This window comes from Pagrus major, chromosome 20, assembly GCF_040436345.1.
Source record: "Pagrus major chromosome 20, Pma_NU_1.0".
NCBI classification, from domain to species: domain Eukaryota; kingdom Metazoa; phylum Chordata; class Actinopteri; order Spariformes; family Sparidae; genus Pagrus; species Pagrus major.
In genome coordinates this window covers 20,551,619-20,561,253 of record NC_133234.1, presented here as the reverse complement: position 1 = coordinate 20,561,253, position 9,635 = coordinate 20,551,619, and the positions used below count along the sequence as shown (strand labels likewise).

The 9,635-nt window shown below is 36.9% G+C and overlaps 5 non-coding genes across 5 annotated transcripts; all 5 read left to right on the top strand.

The window, feature by feature from the left end:
* The first annotated feature begins 1,760 nt into the window (after positions 1-1,760).
* Positions 1,761-1,876, top strand: LOC141016142 (U5 spliceosomal RNA). The gene has a single exon (XR_012180580.1). It is a non-coding gene; the product is annotated as a U5 spliceosomal RNA (small nuclear RNA).
* A 554-nt stretch (positions 1,877-2,430) lies between these two features.
* Positions 2,431-2,546, top strand: LOC141016146 (U5 spliceosomal RNA). Its single transcript, XR_012180584.1, has one exon. It is a non-coding gene; the product is annotated as a U5 spliceosomal RNA (small nuclear RNA).
* Positions 2,547-3,226: 680 nt separating this feature from the next.
* LOC141016145 (U5 spliceosomal RNA) lies at positions 3,227-3,342 on the top strand. Its single transcript, XR_012180583.1, has one exon. It is a non-coding gene; the product is annotated as a U5 spliceosomal RNA (small nuclear RNA).
* A 582-nt stretch (positions 3,343-3,924) lies between these two features.
* Positions 3,925-4,040, top strand: LOC141016147 (U5 spliceosomal RNA). Its single transcript, XR_012180585.1, has one exon. It is a non-coding gene; the product is annotated as a U5 spliceosomal RNA (small nuclear RNA).
* Positions 4,041-4,693: 653 nt separating this feature from the next.
* LOC141016143 (U5 spliceosomal RNA) lies at positions 4,694-4,807 on the top strand. Its single transcript, XR_012180581.1, has one exon. It is a non-coding gene; the product is annotated as a U5 spliceosomal RNA (small nuclear RNA).
* Positions 4,808-9,635: the final 4,828 nt, after the last annotated feature.

Genomic DNA, 9,635 nt, shown 5'->3' with positions numbered 1-9,635 from the left:
TATCCGAAAGAAATGGGGGAACATTTTTGTGAATGCGTCTTGAAATAAAGTCTGTGATACGATAAATATGAAATTACGGGGTCCCGGAAGGGTCAGAATTCCTGTTCAGGTGACAGAATCCAGCAGGGTCACAGAACAGGGTGCAACACCTGTGGCTACGAGCTCTTAGGGGCCAAGAAAATAAATTAGAAATGATTGATTAAATATCCAAAGCGCGAATTTTAAACCACTCAGTCGAAAGTGGTGTTTTTAAATTAAGTAATTTTACGTTTGTGGGGTGTTTTTGGACCATGAGGCTAAAGGTCAAGCAGGGGTCAGAGGTCATCATGGCGGATTTTAGGAAAACTATCGCGGAGCGCAGGAGAGAAACTTACTAAATTAAAGGACCGTGAGAGGAATATAATGCTTCAGGTGCTGTCATTCAAGAAGAAGACCGGTTAAAATAACTTATTTAAGTGCTTTTATTTCGTCCTGCGTCTGGAAAGTGGATTTTACTCACCTTTTATCAGCGTTTCTGCGTCACATACCTTCCCACAGGTAAGTCTCCCTGATAACTATAGCTAGTTTACTTGAGTTGTTAGTGTGGTTGGAGTCTGCTGACACTCATTTCTGTCATTCTCATTTGGTTAAAAATAGAGAAAACATAGGTATAAAACAGTGCTCCAAACATATTTAACTTTTAATTGTATTTTTGTAACGCCTGGTGTTTTTATGCAGTTCTATAAATCCTTGAATTTGAATGGTAGCAACAGAAATAATAATAATAATAAACTTTATTCATATAGCACCATTAAAAACAGAGTTCACACAGCTTTGACAATCAAGCAAAAGCAGGAAACTCAGGAAGACAATATTACAGAATAAAACACTCAACAGTCAAAGAAGTCTGGTCTCAGGTGGATTAAAACAAGAAAAAAAAGACGAGAGAGAGAAGAGGAAAAAATGCAAAAATAGAAATAAATAAAAGAATAAAAACAATATAGGACGATAAGAAGACGACATCACATCAGATTAATTAAGACCAGATAAAAAAAATTATGAGCAGTAAAAGGAATAAAGGAGAATAAATAGATAAGAAAAACAAACCAAATAAAAGCAGTAAAGCATGGTAAGAATAAAAAAAACATCACAGGGGAGGAATTAAAACAGATAAATAGACTAAGAGCAGTAAAATGAAGATGGAAAGATAAAAAAGGATAATTTCACACAAAAGCAAGTCTATAAATGTGGGTTTTAAGAAGTTATTTAAAAGAAGTAGAAAAATCGTATGTAGCTGTAGTTTTGTCCTTTATCCCCCACCTGGTTTTCCTCAGGTTAAGTTGAGCAGTTGCCGCAGGGCGTCGTTGTTCTGCATGAAATCTGCAGGTTCTGGACGGTCAACAGCCAGAATACTAAACTTTTATAACAATCCATATGATGTATTTTACCGGCGGTACTGCAGTCTGTGTGTCAGGTGTTGAACTTAAGATCAAATGTAGTTATAAACGCAATCATACGGGACAGGAAAAGTATAAATCAAACGCACACGAAGTCCTTAACTCCCAGCATGCCTTGCGTAACAGCGTTAAAACTGGATAAAAAGTTGCGTTTTAAAGCGTCACAGTCAAACGCTGCAACGTAAACACTGATCAGCACTGTGTGTGTCCACGACAGGAGATTGTGTTGTGTTTTTCTGCTGTGGTGCTAACAATACAATACACCAGTGGTAAAGTACATGTCTCCGCGAAAGTGGTCAGCCTCTTGGTCTCTGAGAGGGCAGATTACTCTGATTTCTCTTCAGATCGTATAAATCTTTCGCCTTTTACTAAAGATTTCCGTGGAGAGGATCATTAAGAGTTATACTCAATTTTTTGATGCCCTGCTTCATTGCGGGGCTTCCTAACATGTCCAAATGCAAACTATCAGTAGAAGTTTATGTTATACATGAGATGTGTGAACACAGTTTGCACTATGTGTTTCATCTGTATGATTATACATATCCCTGTGGTTTTCCCTTCATTTTCGCTTATTGAAACTTAACATAAGATTTATCTAAAAGTGAGAATACTAACACGGCCGACTTCACCATATGTAGCACTGAAGTCTTGCTGTTTTTTAATCACACAATTGAAATGATTTCATTGTAAGTCACTAAAACAGCCGAGGCAGCGATGCTAAGATTTTATTCTACATGAGCCGGAAGTAAAAACGCATTCCCGTCATGCCTTGCGCCGTTTAATCAGCACTTATTGTGTAGTTGTCGCAAAACATTCAAACTGGATAAAAAGTTGCAGTCAAACACTGCAACGTAAACATTGTTAAGTACAGTTTGTGTCCACAACATGACTTTGTGTTGTGTTTTTCTGCTGTGGTGCTAACAATACAATACACCAGTGGTGAGGTACATGTCTCCGTGAGAGTGGTCAGCCTCTTGGTTTCTGTAAGGGTAGATTACTCTGATTTCTCTTCAGATCGTATAAATCTTTCGCCTTTTACTAAAGATTTCCGTGGAGAGGATCACTAAGAGTTATACTCAATTTTTTGATGCCCTGCTTCATTGCGGGGCTTCCTAACATGTCTAAATGCAAACTATCAGCAGAATCACAATGATTAACATGAGAGGTGTGTGACACCAGATGGCATCATGTGTTTCATCTACATGATCATACACGTGTCTGCGATTTTCCTCTCATTGCTTAATTTTATTATGCTACCTCATATTGACTATTTTTCTGCGTGGTCCCATTTGTGTGTGTGTGTGTGTGTGTGTGTGTGTGTGTGTGTGTGTGTGTGTGTGTAAAGGGGGGCAGCACTCTGAAATTTCTTATAAGATTTATCTAAAAGTGAGAATACTAACACGGCCGACTTCACCATATTTAGCACTGCCGTCCTGCTTTTTGATCACACGATTCAAATGATTTCATTGTAAGTCACTAAAACAGCCGAGGCAGCGACGCTAAGATTTTATTCTACATGAGCCGGAAGTAAAAACGCATTCCCGTCATGCCTTGCGCCGTTCAACCAACACTTATTGTGTAGTGGTCGCAAAACATTAAAACTGGATAAACAGTTGCGTTTCAAGCGTCACAGTCAAACACTGCGACGTTAACATTGATCAGCACTGTTTGTGTCCAAAACATGACTTTGTGTTGTGTTTTTCTGCTGTGGTGCTAACAATACAATACACCAGTGGTGAGGTACATGTCTCCGTGAAAGTGGTCAGCCTCTTGGTCTCTGGAAGGGTAGATTACTCTGATTTCTCTTCAGATCGTATAAATCTTTCGCCTTTTACTAAAGATTTCCGTGGAGAGGATCACTAAGAGTTATACTCAATTTTTTGATGCCCTGCTTCATTGCGGGGCTTTCTAACATGTCAAAATACAAACTACCAGTAAGAACACAATGGCTAACACAAAGAGTGTGCGAAACAAGATCGCACCATGCGTTTCATCTGTATGATCGTGTGTGTGTGTGTGGAGGGGGTCGGTCAGGGGCGGCACTTTCTAAAACTTAATGTAAGATTTATCTAAAAGTGAGAATACTAACACGGCCGACTTCACCATATTAAGCACTGCCGTCCTGCTTTTTGATCACACGATTCAAATGATTTCATTGTAAGTCACTAAAACAGCCGAGGCAGCGATGCTAAGATTTTATTCTCCATGAGCCGGAAGTAAAAATGCATTCCCGTCATGCCTTGCGCCGTTTAACCAGCACTAAAAGTGTAGTTGTCGCCAAAGTGGTCGCACAATATTAAAACTGGATAAACAGTTGCGTTTCAAGCGTCACAGTCAAACGCTGCAACGTAAACATTGATCAGCAGTGTTTGTGTCCACAACATGACTTTGTGTTGTGGTTTTCTGCTGTGCTAACAATACAATACACCAGTGGTGAGGTACATGTCTCCGTGAGAGTGATCAGCCTCTTGGTCTCTGAAAGGGTAGATTACTCTGATTTCTCTTCAGATCGTATAAATCTTTCGCCTTTTACTAAAGATTTCCGTGGAGAGGATCACTAAGAGTTTTACTCAATTTTTTGATGCCCTGCTGCATTGCGGGGCTTCCTAACATGTCTAAATACAAACTATAAGCATGCATTAAATGTATAACACGTGAGATGTGTGTGTGAAACCAGACCGCACCATGTGTTGTCTATACCCGTCTTGTTATTGCTTAATATTTTGCAATAGCATATTGACTGTTTCTCTACGTGCTCCCATTTACCCCTCTATATCTCAACAATAGGTACCCGAGTTGTGTGTGTGTGTGTGTGTGTGTGTGTGTGTGTGTGTGTGGAGGGGGGGCAGGTCGGGGGCGGCTCGCTCCGAAACTTAATATAAGATTTATCTGAAACTTAGATAACTAACACAGTCGAGTTCACCATTTGGAGCAGTGCAGTGTTGCTTTTGATCGCAGGATTGAAGTTATTTCACTGTAAGTCACCAAAACATGTTAAAACAAAGATTTTATTCTACAAAACCCGGAAGTAAAAACGCATTCCCGTCGTGCCTTGCGCCGTAGTATGAACGGCTATCTAATGTAAAGTTTTAAACCGCAGAGTTTCCTTTACATTGAAATCCCAAAGTAGTTTATCTCTGTCTTTCAAGTTGCACATTATGTTTCTGGGATGAGTCAGTGTACATGTTACATTTAACCAGCACTTAAAGTAATGTTGTCGCCAAAGTGGTCCGTCTGTCGGTCGACAGGAAGGCAGATCACTCTTGTTTCACTTCAGATCGTATAAATCTTTCGCCTTTTACTAAAGATTTCCGTGGAGTGGAGCAACAAGAGTTTAGCTCAATTTTTTGATGCCCTGCGTTTGTGGGGCTTCCTTTCTTTGTGAAAATAAAAATTATATTAAAATAATTACTGAATTCTATATGATGTAATAGCACAGCATGTAAAAGCATCAGCGTCCACAATGAGACACATTACATCTTTATATAATCCGGCACTGAAACTAATGGATATAAAGTCCAACTGGTCGCATTACTGTCAGATACTAAAAAGATACGATCTACTTTAGCTTTGAGAACTGTACACATTATTTGTTTATTCAAATTAATTTTCAAGTATCAGTAGTCTAACCATCTTAATGCAACAATTTACACACAGGCTACTTTAGCTCTGCTCCACTACATTTCAGAGGGTAATATTGTGCTTTTTACTCCTCTACATCTAGTTACTTGTCACTGTGCAGATTCAGATAAATGAAACAAAATAGAAATCAACAAATACATGGATATTTAGATGTTAAGGGTTATTGCTGCCCAGCAGAATATAAAATAATTAAAATTAGCCCCAGCTTTACCAGCTGCAATGATAATGATGATCATTTACAGACTAATGCATGAATAATTGTAATCCAATTAAACAATATATAAAACAGGCCTTTCTGCATGATTTTTACATTTGGTACTTTAAGTTAAGTGTGATGCAATTACTCTTGTGCATTTACTAAAATATTGAATGCATGACTCTTACTTGTAACAGAGTATTTCTACACTGAGGTACTTTTACTTACGTTGAAGATCTGAGTTCTTCTTCAGGCCACTGCTAAGGATGTAAAAATTAAAATATATATATATTATAATTTTTACCCTTTGCATTCTTACAGATTGAGTTTATTTTATTTCATTTTCCATGCATTTCATTTTTATAGCACTTTAAAAGCAAACAGGTTTTGCAGCAAAGTGCTTCACAAAGACATGTATGTATATACATACAGGCATAAAGACACATATCTGCATAGAAAGGCATGATTAAAATAGATGCAGGTTTAACCAGGCAAGAACATATAGGTGCATAGCAAATGTTAAACAAATACAGTAAGATAAAAACAAAACAATTTAAACCCACCAGATTAAACTACCCAACAATATAATTGTATACAAAAAATAGGTAAAAATAGATCTATTTCAAACTGCTCCAACGTTGAAGGCCCAATGTTAATGCATCAATGATAATATTTCAAAATTAGAATATTTATATACTTTTTTGTACAAATATCCGTTGGACTACAGTCAAGGTCAATGCTTTATAGCTGAATACAGTTTGTAACAGTCAGGGTGAATGTAAATGAGTGCGTTATTCTTCATTCGTGTCAACAATGGCTAATGTAAAAGGATGATTCAACTATTATTCTATATTTAACACACTCTTTTTTTAAAAGATTTACCTGTCTGTTACAAGGAAGGTAGTCATGAGTATCAGTGAGTGGTGGAATGTAAGTAATATAATGAAGTACAAATCAAAAGTACATGTACTCTCCTCGAGTATTTCCATTTTAGGCACTGTGATACTTGTACTCCACTACATCTCAGAGGGAAATATTGTCTTTTTTATTCCACAACTGAAAGCTTCAGTTACTTTTCCAATTACAATTTTTCATGCCCTTCCCATCCTGTGAAAAACACGTGCCTTACCACATTACATATAATAGTCAAACACTGACAGGGAACATTTTAATGCATAAATCTGGATTTACTTTTGCTCCTTTAAGTAAATTTTGCTCATAATACATACATACTTTTACATGAGACAGGTCTTAAATTAAGGACTCTTACTTGTGTAGGTATTACAATGGAATTAGTACTTTTACTTTATTACTTTTTCCAACACTAATGTGTACCCAGTGGTGGAAAGTAACCTCATACATGACTCAAATATAGAAATACAATTTTTGAGGCAAATATTGTTCTTTGAATGTCACTTTACATCATTTTGACAGCTCCTGTTGTTTTGCAGATTATGATTCTGCATACAAAACCTCTGTGACATCTGTGATCATATTCTGAAATAAGAAGCATCGTTATGATGCTGATTAAACTACCCAACTGTAAATAGATAAAGGTGTTAGAACATAGCTCCACCTCAACCAGCTGCAGTGTTAAAAATGCACTTTAATGAGAGGGAACATTATGTGTAGGGCTCCAACTAACAATTACTTTCATTGTCGGTTAATCTGCTGATTATTTTCTAGATATATCCATTAACCATTCAGTCTATAAAATGTCAGAAAATAGTGAAAAGTAGGTATAGGCAAATATTTCAGGCCTATTTTTTTGTCTGATTGCCAAGAAAGTAAATTAAATTAAAAATGCAGTACTTCGGCTCTGATGCAGCCGCCTGTCTGTGTCTGTAGTCACCACTCTGTGGTTTCACTCAACGTCTTGCCCACGACTCTGTCTGATTGGTTACATGTCACAAGCAATAGCCTATCAACACTGAATAATCAGAATCTGCAAAGTAACTAGTAACTAGAGTTATGAAATAAATTTAGAGGAAAAATAAAGTAGCAGAAAAATGGAAATACTCAAATATCTTAACTACCTGAAAATTATACTTAAGTGCAGTAATGTTTTTTAAATTTTGACACTGTTCCCAATATCAGTTATCAGGTATAGGCCCTGACAAATCTATATCAGTCGATCCCTCGTGAAAAGTGTCATCAATTGTCTTGTTTTGTTTCACCAAGAGTCCAGAAATCTACGATATTTAGTTTAAAATGATGAAAACACAGAAAATCAGCAAATGATCTCATTGGAGCTGATGGAACCAGAGATATTTTGAGATGTTATTGCATGATAAAGCGATTCATTGATTATCAAAGTAGTTGCTAATTTTTTTTCTTGTCAGTCGGCTAATTCTTTATATTTTGCTGTGATTCTGTTTAATGCATACTTTTCTTTTGACACTTAAAGTACATTTTTCTAATGACACTTGTCTACCTTTTCATATGAAGCTAAATTTCGAATGCAGTACCTGTAATGGAGTATGTTCATGATGTGTCATTGCTACTTTTACTTCAGTAAAGGGTCTGAACACTTCCTCCACCACAGCGAGAATGAAATATCACGTTGTTTGTTTTGTTGCCATCATAAAGTGACCCAGCCCTCTGCTAGTTTTAATACAGTCTTGACCAAAGTAATATGAAATGCACCTTTAGTCTCTGAGGGAGTAATACAGGAATATTACAGTCATATTTTTCTGCAACACCAACAGCAGAAACACACACTGAGCTGTGCAGCGTTGCCCCAGAGGAACATCATGAGCGTCCAGGCCATTAACAGATGCAGTAAGCCTTTTAAGTATGATTTCCTGCCCTTCCTCCCCAGTTCGTCCCCCAGCTCCTCCCGGTTAAAACGTGACACACATCAGTTGTGTGACAGGTCACGTGACGGCCGTAGCATTGATCCGGAAGGAGGGAGGGTAGGGAGGAGGGAGGAAGGGAGGAGGGGGAGGCTGATGTTGCCGAGAAACTGCGTCAGGTCAGCCAGAGATAGCCTGAATCACACAGGAAGCTCAGCGACTCAGCTTCAAAATAAAGCATGATATCCATGCAGTCGATGTTACATGAGAGTGTTGTTTTGTTACAAAGGAATAATAAATAATTCATAAATTCCCTCAAAAATAAAGCACGTGGTAGCAGTCTCGCCTCCTCATGGCTTCAAAACTAATCAGGATCAGTGTATTCAACAAAGAAACAATTGTTTAAAGTGTACTAAGCATTTTGGCTTGGTAGTATATCATTATCATGTTATGAGACTACATATTATCTTATATTCTGGGTATCGTTACGTCGTGATAGGGCATAAGTGTTGTCTTGACTTTACCCATTTTGCCATTATATCCACATTACTGATTATTATTCATCCAAATGTCGTTGTTTTAATATTTTGTTGAATAACATATAGCCATCCCTACAATTTTGTCGCAATATAGATAACAAAGTATTTGGTGAAATACTCCCAGTCGATAATAACGCAAATTCCTCTTAACGCGATTAACACACGCACGTTATGACCCTTGGCCTGTCATGCAGTAGTAATGTTGTGGATAGCAAGCAGAAACAAACCTCCTTGAGCAGAAATAAATAAAGAAAAGGTTCTTTTGAATGGCAAGTTCAACTTCAAAGCCCTGCCAAGCACACAGCTGACTCTACATTGTGTTAGTATTACTAAGGAATGTTACATTCAGGTCAGTATGCCCATCTGTTGTTGTTTGTTGGGATTGATTTTGCCATGTTATGCTTTCAGCATATTGTTTGACCATGCAGTACCTTTAAGGTTATTCTACAGAATATTCTGGACAGTGTTTGTCATTGTTTTGGATTGTAGCAAGAATAATAAACATAAAGCAAGCTTATGTGTCCACTCCGATTAACTTAAAAAATATCCCTTTAAGGTACATTAAGAACAGATTAAAAATGTGCAATTAATTTGGACAATCATGTGATTATTCGCGTATATAAATATTTTAATCAATTGACAGCCCCATTTAAAATACATAATGTATCATTTCTAGGCACAGTTGACTTGTAAACTACTCAAAATTAGTTAGGGATATTTTAGTGTTACACTTGATTATTTATTCTGTGACATATCTAAACCTTTATTTTGTGTTTCGTGAATATTTTTGATATTTCATTTTACTTTTTTATGCATATCCACGCAAATGCACATATTCCTTCATATCCCAATATCCCCAACTAGTTTTGAGTAGAATCAGAATCAAAATCAGAATTGCTTTTATGCCAAGTAAGTTTACACATACAAGGAATTTGCTGTGGTCTGCAAAACAACAAACAATACTAAAAATACTTAATAAAACTATATAAATATATAAATAGAGTGTGAATATAAATACAAATAGAGT